General features: G+C 39.3%; 1 protein-coding gene across 4 annotated transcripts in view; it reads left to right on the plus strand.

Moving 5' to 3' along the window:
* The first annotated feature begins 7,431 nt into the window (after positions 1-7,431).
* Positions 7,432-16,625, plus strand: part of LOC104318728 (ATP-dependent translocase ABCB1) — a 61,821-nt gene continuing 52,627 nt past the window's right edge. For all 4 annotated transcript variants that reach the window (XM_069775726.1, XM_069775743.1, XM_069775735.1 and 1 more), the window contains exon 1: positions 7,432-7,639. The gene's annotated coding sequence lies outside the window, so the exon portion shown is untranslated. The remainder of the gene's footprint in view (positions 7,640-16,625) is intronic.

Below are 16,625 nucleotides of genomic sequence, written 5' to 3' on the forward strand. Positions count from 1 at the left end.
ACTACATCTCAAAGAACAAAAGACTCAGAAGTGTTTCTCCAGATTTACTGGCTTTCAGTCAATAAGAAGATAACTTTTAAACAGATTGTTTGCATAACTAGAGTGGCAAAAACTCCATTAAGGATATTCTTATTTAAAAAAGCTGTGACATGCTCCCCTTTCAAATTTGACAGAGTTGATTCACTTGTGTTATTTTCTGAAGGCAAAAGCACATTGGAAAATAAAACCTAAGAGTCAGACTTTTTATTCCAATCCCAGTGAGTTTGTGTCTCAGCACAGTTTGCAAGTTTAAAACTTCACTTCAGAACAATATAAATATTTACAAGGTTTAGTTCCACTTGAACAAACTTACTATACAAGTTGTGTATTGAGTCTGGCAGGGATGGAATTAATTTTCTTCGTAGCAGCCAGTATGGTGATGTGTTTTGGATTTCTTACCAAAACAAGGCTGGTAACACACCAATATTTTAACTATTGCTGAACAGTGTTTATACAGTGTCAAGGCTTTTTCTGTTTCTCATACTGCCCAGCCAGCAAGTAAGCTGGGGGTGCACAAGAAGTTGGGAGGAGACACAGCTGGGACAGCTGACCCAAACTGGCCAAAGGGGTATTCCACACCATATGACGTTGTGCTCAGTGGTAAAAGCTCAGGGAGAGAAGGAGGAAGTGGGGACATTTGAGGTTACAGCATGAATTATGAAGCCCTGCTTTCCTGGAAATGACTAAACATCTGCCTGTCGATGCAAAGTACTGAGCGTATTCCTTATTTTGCTTTTCAGCTTTGCTTTCATGCACTGCTTTGCTTCACTTATTAAACTGTTTTTAACTCAACCCACCATTTTTTCTCACTTTTACCCTTCTAATTCTCTCTCCCATCCCACTGGGCAGAAGTGAGTGCGTGTCTGTGTGGGACCTAGCTGCTGCCCAGGGTTAACCCACAAGTTGATGCTGTATTGTGATTTGCAATAGGAAAAATGAACTTGATATCAAGATATCACATAAGACTTCCTCAGTTAAGAGCAAAATACAAATGGGTTATGGTGCATTTGGTATGAGATGTGATATATTTTACTGTTGCACTTTCGTATAGTTTTAAGTGTACTAATAGTTTGGATCACATCTCATGGATTTCAGTCAGTTGATTAGCTCTGTGTATACGTAGGAGGCATACCTGCTTGCTTTTTAAAAGTTTGTGTTTTGAAGGGGTTTTGGCTTTTGTATATTTGGTTTACTAATACCTTTGTACTGAAACCTGCTAGGTACCATTTGGAGTTCTAGCTGCACTTTTGCAAATCACTCTTTCCTATGTGAATTCTCAGAATCAGTAAATTTGTCAGATTATTTGTAGATCTTGCACTTTGGCATTATTGCTTATCCTTACATCTTAAAACAATCTGTACAGGATCCTTTAAAGGAAAGGTTTAAGGGTGTTTTAGAAGATGGAATTCACCCACCTTCTTTTTTGGCATCCTGCTGATACTTAATTCTGTGGAAGGAGTGAAAGGAATTGAGGAAAGCACAGTACCATATGCCTTTTTAGAGCATACTTCGGTGACAGTCATGAACAGAAAAAGAATAAGAAGGAGACCTGAATTCTACAAAAGGACATCATCATAGTAGAATTGGCCAAGAAAAAGTAGACACTGAAATATGAAGCATGTTTGTGATTTAGGACAGGAAGGATTTTAATTTCATTCCCTGAGTTTTAAAACTCCTTGCAAGTCAGTTTAAGGTTGCTTACCTGAAATGAGTAGGAAAGCAATATTTGAAGGCATCGTGACTTAAACACTGGAAGACAGTGTTTGAAAGCTATACTTACAAACCATAAATGAGATTACTGCTTTATGCCAAGGCACATAAAATTTAATCCATGTTCATTTTTCTTGATTATTCTTTTTGCATATTCTAAAGCTGTTATGTTATTAAAAGGCATTACACTTTCCCTTTGTGACTTTAAATATTTACATTGCCACTTGGTGGCCTCATTTGATCAGGTAATAGATGACAAAAATAAAAGTTAAGATCCTTTTTCTTCACAGGTGTGCAATTAAAACCTTGATATATAATCTTCCTATACATCTAGTAACAGTATATCCCTTTTTGCAACTGAATATGTGTATGCTGTGTCAATTGCTGTGGTTCTTGAGGCCCTGAATTGCTGATGTTGAGGTGGTCAGACTTGAGAGCTCTTCAGTAAGGATAGCACTGAAGTGGATGACTTTCCTCCCCATTCTTCCTTGCTCATCCTTAATGTTTTAGTGTTCCTCACCCCTTCCCAATCAAAACAAGCAGAGAATCTTGCCTGCTACCAATATAGTTTAACTTTTTTTTTAGGACTAGAACTTGTTCTGATTTTGCCAGGATTCTTTCCTGCTTATTCTGCATCCTTAGTTCTTATCTTCCAGTTTTTATTACTTGCAGATGTTTTTCTATATCCCTTTTGTGAAACTATATCCCAAGTCTCTGTCCCTTTATGGTTCCATATTATTCATATAATTAGCTGTGCTACAAAATGCTTGTATATTATTGCTGGGTTTGCTGTTTTAGTGTGCTTATGTCTGGGTTCAAGGCAAGCAAATATTGATTATACTGTGCTTAGTATACTTCTATTTGTAGAAGTCTTCTGTCTTGGTATGTTTCCTGTCAATGATGGGATGGAAACTCAGTTCCCTATGCCTTTATTCTGAACCCATATTCTGAAGCTCTGCTGGCTCAAGGCTAGGTACTGCCTCAGAGCAAGAAGGTGGAATGTCACCCTGCTCCAGTCTTGTCTCATGGTTTTCTTGCAAAATCCATGTAGGTCTTTTGCAGTTGTATAGCTCCAGATAGCCCCAAGATCTTCTGTCACACACTACAAGACATAACTGCAAGCTGTAACAAAAAGACAATTAGTTAATACACAGGTAATCATTTATGGTTAAAATAACACATGATTCTTGTACCACTACTTGACTGTCCTCTAAAAATGTCATGGAGGAATCGGGGTTTCTGCATCAGTTCCTGATTTTAGTGGCTGTTGATGCTCTAAAGTAATATGTCCTTTCACTGCTTGGTGCCTGTTCATTAATTTTTTAGCTACTTGTTCTATTTGCTGTGATTCCTTAGTGTTTTTGTTATAAAGCTTCCAAATTAGCTCAAGGTTGGTGGTGTTCTGGGTAATTCTGGTGTTATAGGCAAACGTTGCAAAAGTTTACCATAAACTAGATAGATAGATGATAAATGTTGCACACTTATTTCTCTATGCAGAGCACAGTTTTCTGGCAATTCCTACTGAAATAGATGCAGATAAACAATAACATATATCCCTATCTGGTGTCATAGATCCTACAATCATTAACTGCTAATTGGCTCCACATGCAAGTAGTTACTGCTATTGTAGGAGTAATATTCTGTTTCATTGTGGGGGCTTCTTCAGACTGCATTCCCATAGGGCAGACCTCGGTCTCTAGAACCCCATTTCTTACAGGGCCTTTCCAAATCTGTTAGTACACCATCAGTAATGCTACTTAGCTTCTGTGCAGTGACTGATAGATCTCTTCAGGCAGTAGCAGTGCATGGTTGTGCACGTGCTGTTTTACAATCACTTCTGTGCCTCCTCTACAGTAGCTTGGCCTTAATTTCTCCTAAAATCACAGCTCTATCCCATTTCAATGATTGAAACTTTGGCCATTCTACACACTGACTGTCCCATAACTTGTGTGTTGGTGATTATTGCTCACAGAATCTACTATGCTATTAGTAGTTTAACAATGTTAATACCACTTTCTAGTTCCAGTACTTTTCTTTCTATAAAACAAATATTTTTGCTACTTCTATCCACATTTTGATTCCCATATGACATTGTTAAATCTCAGTTAAATAACATTCAAAGATATATTTATATATATATTGTCATGTCCCAAAGTTGGAGCGACTCAGGTTCGTGGATTTCCTTTGTCAGAATTAAGGTGAAACAACACAAGGGGAGTTCAAACAACAATCAACATTTATTCAACCAAATACAAGTGAACTTATCAATATGAACCTTGCATCATGTCATTAAGCCGCTGTTTGAAAAGAGAAGGGAGGTGTAGAAAAAGAAGCAGAAAAAGGAACATGAAACTGTGTCAGAAGGAGAGCCCTCCTGTTGAATCATGAAGTTCAGAGTGGACCTCCTTGCTTTCTGGACTCCTTCTCAGAGGAGACCCCAGGGGCAGCTAGATGCACTCCTAGTCCCAGACTTGGTCAACGGTTTATGTTTAAAAGGATGAGGTGTAGGGACTGTGGAAAAGAGAGAGAGAAAGAAAGAGAGAAGAAAAGGGTTTCACCAGTCCTGGGTCCAGCATTGGTCCAGCCAGCCTAGAGATCCAGTTCCAGAGGGCACATGCCGAGAACTCATCCTCCCTTCTTTTATAGTCGGTGGTCTTGACATGAGCAGTTCACATTCCTGGCGTTCTCTGGAATCGATCAGTGGGCTTGGGGGGTCATTGGGGAATTGTCTCTCTCTGCCTGCTGGCATGACCACTTAAGATAGAAGCACAGCCCCATCCTCTGTGGGGCTCCTTCCTCCAGGCACATATGCTGTGCTTCTTCTCATGGTCGCTTAAGATATGGAATTGTGGCTTTGGAGAAGAGCGGTCCCACCCTCCGTGGGGCCCTCTTCTCCAACCACATTTTCCTATTCACACAACTCCAGCACTTTTACGGAGGCTGTCTTCTCCACCAAAGTTCTTTAACGAATGTTTGAGACATTGACTATAATTTGTCAGACTGTCACATATATATTTATGTCACGGGTTTTGAATGTTTCATATAATATGCCCCATTTTGATAATTTACTAGTCAAAGTTTCTACATCAATGGTGTCCAAAATACCAGTTGTAACTGCTACTCCCTCTAAAATGGTATCCCTAAACCTTCTTGGTATGTTGTACTCAATCATCTGGAATCCATTTCTGGGTCAATGTTACAAATGTCCCTTTAATAAAAGGAGTATATCTGTTCTGCCTTGGAAAAGTCAAAGTAGATGCTTTGTTCACAGTAATATGCACTCTATTAATTTGCTGCCACTGAGTAGTATCTTGTATTCCCAAAATTGTGAATTATCTCTCAACTGGAATCTCTGATTTAAAAAGTTAAACAACAACAACAAAACTCTGTGAACTAAACATATTTGACCTTTTTTTTTTTTGTTCCAGTTTCTACTTTGCTTCTGGCTTTCACACTTGGTTTAACCATCTCTGGTGTTTTCTACTTGTATTTCAGTTGGTGTGATGGTTCACGTTCCATCACAATTGTTGTAGGTTATTTTGATTTTTAGCCAAGTAAGTAGAAATAAAATATCCAAGTTAAATTTGTATGCTGCTTCACGCCCCCATAATACATTCCCTTAAAATCAGAGACATTTGTTAAAATCATAAGATTATTTTTGGCATCATGGAATATAGATGCTATTGTTTAGCCTTCACATGTGTCTCATAATTTTAAAGTGGTGGAGACATGTATCCAATATTTTCACGACCTTTGGTACAAAAAAGCTTTCCATTGCCACTAGAGGTAGGGTCTATTATAAATAAAAAGCAGGGTGCTTGCTACTCTCTTGAAACACAAACAAATATTCACAATTTTGAACCTAACATAATTATCAATATAAATAAAAACATGCAAACTTCACTCAGACAAAGCCTAACGATTAATTTATGCTGCTGCTTTTAAGAGCCTTTCCGCTGACGGTGATTCTGGTGAGACTTCCCATATGCCTTACTCACTGTTAATTTTTAATAGCAACTTCTATAACATAACATTCTTGCTTTTTGTTAACTTATTTACCTTCCCATAATTAAAATTGAAACTGGAACTAACTAGGCATTTTTCCATTCGGGAGCTTTACTTGATATGCAAAAGGTCCCCTGCTTTATTTGTAATTGGAGCTAGTCCACCCCACTTACAGTTTAGACTGTAAACTTGCATGGAAAATATGGAACATTAGTTTCAATCCTCCTTCCCGTTCTGCAGAGTAGTCATTTGTTCTTGTTTGTTTATCCATGAATTGAGCATTCCTTCCCAGTTGAATTGCTGTAACAACATTAATCTCTTTCCAGTGTTTACATAGGGTTTGTAGCCCTTCTTCAGTTAAAACATTAGGCAGTTTTTTTTCTCCCAGGCATAGCTCTAAATCACATGAACTTGTGAGAAGCTGTCGTGGTTCACAGGTCATTAAAATGACAAGATGATGTGATATCCCAAAATTTTCTGTAATTTTTCACTGTTTTGCTTGGTGCTGTTTTTATAGTCCCATTGAGTCATTCAATTTACCTTGAACTGGGAGTTACCAGCAGTGCGGAACCTTTCTTTTCTTCCCAGGCCTCTGGATAATTCCTTGATCATTTGTCCCAGAAAACATATTCCTTGCTCCAAATCAATTTATTGGTTTAAATGTCATCTGGAAAACACAACATTAAATGCCTGCACTGTGGTAGACTTGGCTTTAGCTTTCTTCACTGGAACTACCTCAACCCATTTTGTCAGTGGATCTAGTATTAGCAGAAAATACTTGATCCCACTTTGCATGGTAGGTGGGATTAAGATGGGACTACACGTAGTCTAGTGTAGTCTGTATCCTAGCCTGTGGTTCATGAATTCTCTCATGTTTTAACGTTATTTTTCTCTTAGTGCTGGTATTCAACACAGCACAAGTTAAGCAATTATGTATCCGTCTTCACCTTCAGCCAGCTAGCCATCTTATAGTATTCCCTTTTCCATTCAAGCAACCCCTACATGATCTTGTTTATGCACCTATCGAAACAAATCTACTTGAAGTGTATATAGTGCTCTCCATCTACAACTGTTTGTTATCTGGCCCCACTATGCTCTCTATGCTTTACCTATGTCTACTAGCCTCTATAGTAATCGCCCCTCAATTTCCTCATTGTAGATACATTGTCAGTTGGTGATATATGGATTAGGCCAGAAAGTGGACATGATAACCCCTTCACTATCCATGTAATTTCCTCCACAAGTTGGATCTGCTATAGTAAGAAAAAAATATACTAGTTGAGATACAAGTATGGTAACTCTTTCAGTTTAGGCAGCTAGGTCTTTGATACCTTGCTTTGTATGATTTCCTTTGCTTTGTTTTCAAAATGGGTGTTTCTTCAAATCTGAAGTCTACTGGGACCACCACAACCTTGGTTGGCAAGGGCATCTGCTTGACTATTCCAATATCGCTGCTTCTATATTTTTCCTTTTGCTATGCTTTTACATGACCAGCATTTTTTTTCCCTCTCTGCTTTTTTTTTTTTAAACTATGTTCAGGATTTCCTTTCCATGATTGTTAGGCTACCAGATTTCCATTCTGTGTTTGCAGGTCATCTTCATTCCATGCTGGTAGCCAAATAGTTAAAGCTTGATATATCCGGTCTGAAACTATGTACAAAGCCAGATCATTTCCTTCAGGTTCCTCTTTGAACATTGTTAGCAGAGCTTGTAGCTCTGCTGCTTGTGCAAAGCGAAGGCAGGCAGCTCTTTTTATTTTTCACAGGGGTTGCAGCATATCTAATTAAGGATTTTCCATCCTTTTGATAAAAACTGGACCACACTGAATATCCTGTGGCACGAGGTCAGCAACGGAGCTTTTATCTCGTGAGAGACACATAAACAGGTAAAGGGCACTTATGTTCTGTTCCAGTGGTTAAAAGCCATATAGAGCTGGTGATAAAATCTTGTCGTCTTATACAGCAAGCTCTTCATTTATGAAAGCCAATGTCCATCCAGCTAACCTAGGGTTTGATACATATCCAGTTTGTACTTTTCCACTGATGATTTACTTTTGTGGAGTACATGTGATATGTACTACTGCAAAACAGTCTCTAGTGACGTATTCCCAAAGCTCATTGCCTATGCCAATGCTAAAGCTGTTTTTTAATATGGACTAGAGTTCTTTCCCACTGATCTTAAGACTCTCAAAGCAAAGGCTGTAATTTGCATCTTATTTCTGTGTTCTTGAAATAGCACGGTCCCAAGGTCTAGATCTGTAGTGGCCAGCTGAACATGAAACAGCTTACAAAAATCAGGGCATCTGATGGTCAGGGTTTGAACTAGTGCAGCTTTGCTTTTTTCTGTTCTTTCTGTTCTTGTTTGTGAGATTTCTTCACTAATTTGATTAGTGGTTTACTGATTTCTGCAAATGTAAGGATATTCTCAAAAAAATTTAAGCAATTCCAAAAGTGAATCTAATACAATTATTGCTGTGGGGCATGGGCTTTCATAGTCAGTTCTACCCGTTGGTGATCCCAGCATCACCCGCCCTTTCTGACCTAAAACTATTTCTGAATATTTCACTTCCGATTGTACCAGCTGAGTTTTGTCACAATTAGCTTTAAAGCCTGTGTTTTGAGTAATGCTGATTACTTCTTGGGTATATTCCTGGACTTTCAGTTCAGTTTTTCCATGTACCAACATGTCATCCATATATGATATGACATAACACATTTTGATGGTAATTTCATCCACATTTGATACATTTTATCTGAAAGTCTTGAGGTACATGGATAAAACAATATTGCTTTTCCTTATATGTAAATGCTTATTTTTACCAGCTTTGCTCTGCTAGTGGAATTGCAAAGAAAACATTGACTAAGTCGATAACAAAAACAACAGTGAGGTACTCTGCTTAGTGCTACAAGAATTTCAGGCATGTTTCCATACAAGCAACCTGAGAGGTGGCTACCTTATTTAAGTGTTAAAAATCCACTTTTAGGCTTTTTTCTTTGCTTTTAACCCTGGACAAAATGGGATGTTAAAATTATAGGTCTCTGTACTAGGACCTTGCTTTCCAGTAAACTTGTTGATGGTGTGTTGGAGTCCTTCCTCTTCTTCTTGTGGGTGTTGATATTATTTTTTGGGAGGGAGGATCTGGACCTCCAATTAATACACAACTGCTATTTTTCCACATTTTAACTCAGAGACACACAAAACTTGAGGAAATTCTGTTACCCAAATATCTACTGTTTTTACTTCCTCCGGATTCTTAATAACAAAGCATCAATGACTTGCAGGAATCACTCCACCCTCACCTCCCACTGGTCAGCCCCAATTCCACAAACATCCGTAGCAAAATCTGCAGCTAATTCATTTTGTTTCAGCAAAGCTGTGCCAATAATTCCCTGCTGTTTATAAGAAGGATCCTCCCATTCCTATACTCAGAAGGAACTCCTGAGCTTGGCAGCTATTTAACTGCAGACAGAGATTTAATACAGGTACCTGAACATCCTTTCATGCATATAATACAATTTTTATCATTTTTCCACTTTCTTGAGTTCCAGCTGGAACAAATATTCATTGAAGAGTGTTTGACACTACAGTATCAATCAACATCATGGAACTAGTGGTCGTTAATGTTCTTTCCCTGACCACCCAGTACTAATATTGTTATTGGCCATTTCCATTGGTTATATTGTAATTTTACCACTAGACTGGGGCAGGTGGACAGCAGACTGTCCCTACTCTTTGTTTTTGAGAGGAAGAGATGGTGCCTGAGGGCTTCACTGAGAGGGACCTGTTATGTTCCATAGTTGTTGTTCCTCCTCATCTATTTTTGTTAGCTTGACAAAACAAGCCAGCAGGGAATTTATGGATTCTATCCCATTTTCTTGTATCTTTGCCTCTTTTTCTCAGATTTTACCACGTTGCTTTCCTGCAGTCCCATTCTTCCCTTCCTAAAGGAAGTTTTTATCATGTTCTCCAAGGGTGTTTTGCAGTTACTCTTTCCACCTCTTTTTACACAAAGAGCTAAACCCACACTGAGGACTGTTTTCCCTTTTCTGTTCCTTTTGATCTTTATTTTTAAATGGAGGCTGTGCGTTCTTTATGACCACATTTCTGAAAATTACAGTACGTGCAGACCTTTTGTCAGATCCACAGAACTGAGATTTCCTTCCATTCCTTCTTACCTACATTACCTTTCCCATTTGTTGAAGTTGAATTTGCTGCTCCTCCCACTGTGTTTCTGCTTGATTCACAGGTCCCGCAATTACTCTTTTTGACTTAACCCTTGTATTACTGCTACTTTAAAGGCACTGGTTCTATTAGGTTCTATTAACTTAAAGGTTCTATTAACTCAGATACTTCCCCAGATGCCAACCCCAACAATTTTTCCATGATTCATATGATTTTACATTCTCATAGCGTTCTTCTAGGTGGAATAATCTGCTAGCCAAATCTCCTTTCAGTGCTCAGATAACTGTTCTGAGACATCTACCTACTAAATTTCTTACAGGAGATTCTTTCTGCCATGTAGCTGATAATCATACTGCACTCTGGGGCAGTGTTTTTAAGAGTGGTGCAATCTTTGCTAGTTAAGGAAAGCTAATCCTTAAGGCCTGAAATCCCATTTTACAAGTTTCTGAATTCAGTGGCCTCAAGGTTTAAGCAATTACTCTTGCTTGGTCTGCAGTCAGGTCAGTTGCTATTGTTGTAATCTCTCAAGTTTTAGGAGCAATGCGACCAAGCAGAAGTAGCCAGTGCTGTGAGTTCTGGTTTTACCACTGTTTGGTTGTAACTGTGTAACTGGATCATAAAAGCCTATTTTGTTCTCACATTAACATGAATTTTCAGTATAGTCGTGGACTGGGTTTCCCATATATCCCTCTTTTATTCTGGATAGAGAAATATTAACATATTCATCGTGTATAGTTGACAGTTTTGTCCTGGGTGACTGCTATTGAAGTAAAAGGGATCTCTGAGTGTGCAGAAATCCATCTGTACAGTATAGATTTCAGGATCTGTCTTCAAGTTAGTTAAAGGTTTACTGCAAAAACTATAAGGTAAACCTTGCAATCAAAACTGAGAACCTACTCTTAAACACCATTAGACTAGTATTATATACCCAGAACAAAAGAGAGACAAAAGTCTGACTGCTTTTATTATCATCTAGATCAAAGTTGATGCACAACAGAGGGTTTTGGTAACATTTGCCATTATTTCTACTCCTATTTTGCTGGTATAGAAGATATATATACATATTTCTTTTTTTTCTGTTATTCACACCCTCTTTCCATATATTCATATAAATATACGTATGGAAGAAAGGGGATTTTTGTAGGGGATTAATGTCTTTATTGCTTTCCTCTATTTCCTGTCATGGTTTAACACTGATATATGATCCATCTGATATGGCATGACAATCAAGTCCTTATCTGTGTCCCTGTGATCCGTTGGGAGGAGATCAGTTTACTCAGTTTACCATTATCAGAATAGCCACTACTATTAATATTGTACTAGCACAAAGGATGTTTTGATCACTACCATAAAAAGAAACAGCATAATAATTTCTACCCATTTTGGGGGTTAAAATGTTTATGGGTAACATCTTACTGTGAAATCTTGGAGTAAGCATTGTTCTGCCTGCCTGTCTTCACCCTGTTGTGAACCAGAGGAAATTGTCAGTGCAGGTGCCGTATTTCACTGGAACAATATGAACTCTGTAACAAATTGTGATCACCCAATCCAACCCCCAGTATATGAAAAGACCATACATTCACTCATGATGCTATAGACTTATCTTCATTTTTAGGCCTTACAGAAGCATGTACATATACTTTGCCTGAGAGACCTACCACTCTTAAATAGTTCAGTCTACTTGAAATATGAATGTAGGTGGAAATTAATTAGGAAAGTAGGTGGTAATTCTGTCCTGTGAAGTCACCCACCACACCAGTATTCCAAAAGAGTATTCGTCACAGATACATTTGGGACAAGATGAAGTATCACATTTCAAATAATTTTTGTTCTTGTAAACACTATTTCACATACACATTAGATTTGGACTATCCAATTGGTGTGTGAGAAATTCTTCCTCGTCCTGTCACAGGAACAGGCATCTTTCTTTGCTAATGTGTTGCCAAGATGTTCTGTAAATAACCTAGGCAGATATTTCTCCTCCCTCATGTAACATACAATGGAATCAGTTTTGGCCTTGTTCTGGTTACACCTGCTTGTAACTGCCAACTCAATGGACCTCTTCATGAACCGATTGCCAGCCATGCCTGATCACTGAAGAAATCATCTATCTTCTTTAGGATGTGGGATAACCTAGCAATATATCTGTCCCCAGACACCATGGAAAATGCTATAATGTCTTCTGCAAATGGAATGACATGGAATCACTACCAGATCATTTCCTCTGGTGGGTTAGATAAAAGGCTTTGTTTGCATGCCAACAAGTCCCAAAGATACTCACCAGAGGTAATTTAAAACAGATCCGTTTTCTAAATTCAGTTCTGCTTCATAGTATTGACTATACAAGGAACCCCAGAGGATGCTACCATGAAGGAATTCCTGTAGTATTTAAGAAGCATGCATTGCTGTCGTGGTTTAAGCCCAGCTGGTAACAAAGTACCACGAAGCCACTTGCTCCCTGCCCCCCCTCCCCAGCCCCAGTGGGATCAGGAGAAGAAAATATAAAGAAACATTTGTTCAAGACAAGGACAGGGAGGGATCAGTCACCGGTTATGGTCACAGGCAAAAGACAGACTCAACTTGGGGAAAAAAACAAAATCAATTTAATTTACTACCAATCAAGTGAAAACAAAGATAGTGAGAAGTAAAACCAAATCTTAAAACACCTTCCCTCACCCCTCACTTCTTCCCAGGGTTAACTTTACTCCCAATTTTCTCTATCTCCTCCCCTCCAGTGGCACAGGGGTATGGGGAATGAGGGTTGCAGTCAGTTCATCCCATGTTGGCTCTGCTGCTCCTTGCTCCTCAGGGGCAGGACTCCTCACTCTTCCCCTGCTCCAGCGTGGGGTCCCTCCCACGGGAGACAGTCCTTCACAAACTTCTCCAACGTGGGTCCTTCCCACGGGCTGCAGTTCTTTACGAACTGCTCTAGCATGGGTCCTTTCCATGGGCTGCAGTCCTTCAGGCACAGGCTGTTCCAGCGCAGGCTTTCCCATGGAGTCATGGCCATCTTTGGGGTCATCCCCCTGCTCCGGTGTGGCGTCCTCCCCGGGCTGCAGGTGGGCATCTGCTCCCCCACTCCCCTCTATGGGCTGGAGAGGGCAGCCTGCCGTCTCACCATGGGCTGCAGGGGCATCCCCTCTTCCAACGCACATCCTCCCCCTCCTTCTTCATTAACCTCGGTGTCAACAGAGGTGTTTCTCTCGCTTCCCACTCCCCTCTCTGCTGCAGGTTTTCCCTTCTTAAATATGTCATCCCAGAGGCGCTACCACTGTCGTGGATTGGGTCGGCCTGGGCCAGCAGCGGGTCCGACTTGGAGCCGGGGAAGCTTCCAGCAGCTTCCCACAGGAGCCACCCCTGCAGCCCCTCCCCCACTCCCCAAACCCTGCCACACAAACCCAAAACACTTGCCCACATGGGGAAGCTGTGGATCTGTAGGATGTGGGCCTTAGGATCTCTAATTTCTACTGGAACAGCATTTGTAGTGTGCCAGGTGCAGACACTTAGTACGAGGGTTATAGGCCTTTTCTTACAGTAGCAGGTATCTCAGTTTGACTAAGTGCTCAAATGAGCTGGTGAAAGTTGCTTCCTTGAACATTGTTCCACACTAACAAAATCACTTGCTCTCAGTGAATGGTGACGTGGAAGACAGGGCTGGTCTGAACACTTTATTCAGTCAGGATGAACTGTTATTCGTTCATTATTTGTTGAAGACTATAAAAAGAAATCAAGGAACTGCATTTAGTGTCATGACCCTCACAACATGTGTCGTTGCGTGCAAGAAGAATGTAAACTGGGTAGAGGTAGTGACTCAGTCAGAAAGGAGGAAGTCTGGAGTGCAAAGGGTGAGAAATTTGGAGTATGAGCAGAGATGACTGTGTTCCTTCAATTATCTCTGATGGTGCTGGAACACTGTCCTAAGCCTCATGGTTCAAGGGTCCATGTGAACATTGACTTTTTGTGGAGCCAGTCCCCAGTCCCTCTGGCTCTGACCTACAGCCTTCATCTCCCGTTCTGTCTGGGAAGTAGACTAGAAATCATATTGTGATTTCACAGTCCACACAGGGAAGGGGAGGAAGCATTGGGGGAGACCCCTGTGGCTTGCTGATTAGTTAAATACTTTGTATTTGTTCTTTCTGCTGTTTACTGGGCAGGAAGGTCTCTGTGTACTAATATTACTCTATGAGTTTGGCCATGCTTAGCACTTCTTAAATTTCATTGATCGTGTTGCTGTTTAATACAGTATGTCATGTCTATACAAAGTTTATGCTTAGAAATGAGTAAGAAATAAATAAGAAAAGAGATGAAATTTGGATTTGCAAGGCAGAAGTCTAATAAATTCAAGTTTCAGTGGAAAATGTATGGGAAAAGGTTGTTTTGCCCTTGATATGGAGAATATTTGGGAGTAGAGCAATAAACCTTGTTGGAATCAGAATACATTTTAATGATCTTACAGCGTGCCAGCTTGTCAGAACTGGAGTGAGTTTTGACGGAAAAGAAAGAACAGAGAAAAATGGTATTTTTAATAGGTGAGAAATTAGTTTTGGTTTAGAATACTGGTATAAGTTTAAGTAAAATAATAATATTATTGTAGTATAGATATTAATGAAATTATATGAAGCACTATAATACTGTACCCTATGGTGGCTGCTTAATAAATATATGAAGTAGTTGCTGTGAAGATAAGACAGTTAAGAAATGTTTTTTCGGAGTTTTTCTAGGACTGGCGCTCATTTAGATTTTTACATAGCAGACCTGTCAATAAGATAGAATATTTTACTGACTTGGGAAGACAATTTTTCTATCCTTTAAAAAGTATGAAATGTATAGGATAAAGGAGATCAGCTATCAAAAGCTAACATCTAAATGCTATGCAGCTGTTTAGCCAATGATGAGGCAACTTGAATTGTGCTCACTAGTGACTTGAGAGCCTGTAGCTTGTAAAAGAGTTGATCTGTTTGGTAGTGTGAGAATAGATTTATCATAATTCTTGCAGACTAGAGACCAGAATGAGTTATGAGTCTTGGGCATTTCTGTGTCTCTGTGAAAAAATTTTTTCTGTATCAAATAAAAGCCACACTCCATATTTTTCTTCCTAAAAGAAATCAAACAAGTTATTCCAAGAGAGGGAAAATTCCTTTATTCCCAAGAAACATTAGCTATTGTATATTTATCAATAGCTGATTAACACTTTTTGAAAACATATCTTGTACCCAGGAACTGGAAGCAGAAAATGGAAATGATACCTGGTAAACAACCAGTCCACAGGGAGACTAACAGTTGTAGTGAGTAAGCTTAGATAAACGTATCTTGCTTAGGATCAACGTAAATGTGTTTGCTTCTTCCTGACCTCTTTTTCTAGCCTCTGCCACCAGCTTCAGCTGTTGACAGCCCCTGGACTAAAGATGGCTTAGAAGTGCAAGCAAACTGGGAGCTTGTACCTAGAAGTGTCGGGAAAGATAAGGAGCTCTGATTAGCCATTGGATAGGACTTTAGGAAAAGACTTTGTGGAAATTAAGATTAATGAACCCTTATGGAATGAGGGAAACTGGGAGTTAAGAGAAGATACAGATAAATTAATGAGATAGTAGAGCATCTAGTCTGGGTCAATAGAATGACTACAGGTAATTGGCTCTTCAGTAACTGTAGCCATGAGGTAGCTGGTCACAACATCCAGAAATCTGATGTTCTAATTGCCGAAATCCTGCATGGTGAGAAAGTTAATTCCTCCAGTTTCTTTAGAACTATTTCTTGCAAAGTGATCACATGCAGGCACATCTTGATATCATAACTGGAATCTTCCTGGTGGATCTACCTGGATTGTTGTCAGGGATGCATTGTTGTTGTGGCATGTAAAGCAGACAGAGCTGTGGCATGTGGCAGTACATTTCTGGAAGCAGAAGTGGTTGGTAAGAAGAAGCATTACCCCTAGTGTCTATGGGTATGGCTGTTTAAAAGGTTTGGAGCTTGTGAACAAGTGTGTATCTGCACTGAATGCAATGGCCTGTAGAACTAAATTTACCTTACTGTATACAATCATTTGTTTTACAGTAAACATCAAAAAGGAACAAAGCAATTTGACTCTGGTCAAAGACTAACATGGAGAACATGGTCATAGTGCCATAATCAATCTCTTGAGATGAACTGAATAAAGTAATTATTTTTAGTCATTTCACTACAGTAACAGATTTTTTTTTGCCTAGAGAGGACAGACAACACTTGTGAAAGAAACATTAAAATTTCAAATGTACTGCAAAGTCGAATGGAAGAAGTAGTTCTTCATATTTGCAGTGGGTAGGAAAGGGGTAACAGTCTAACCTATCTCAAGGGCAATTCAGGTTAGACATCAGAAAAACTTCCTAACAGTTCAGATAGATAGTCTAAAAGTCTCTATCTTTGTCTTTGGAAACTACCAAGGGAGTGACAGAACTCAAACATCTGTCAAGAACGACAGATGGAATAGTTGATCTGATCTGGAGGAAGGAGGATGGGTGGGAGGACATTCTGACATCTCTTCCACTCCTCATTTTTGTGATTTGTAAGGGATATGATGAAGTGTAACTGTAGAATAGAGAAATAAACAAAACTTTTGAATTCAGTATTAATTGGCAGAAGTTGAACAACAGGTTTTTTATTCTCTTAATTTCCTGTGTAATCTAGACATTTCACAAATTGTATGGAATAGAATG

Source organism: Haliaeetus albicilla, chromosome 2, assembly GCF_947461875.1.
Source record: "Haliaeetus albicilla chromosome 2, bHalAlb1.1, whole genome shotgun sequence".
Taxonomy (NCBI): Eukaryota; Metazoa; Chordata; class Aves; order Accipitriformes; family Accipitridae; genus Haliaeetus; species Haliaeetus albicilla.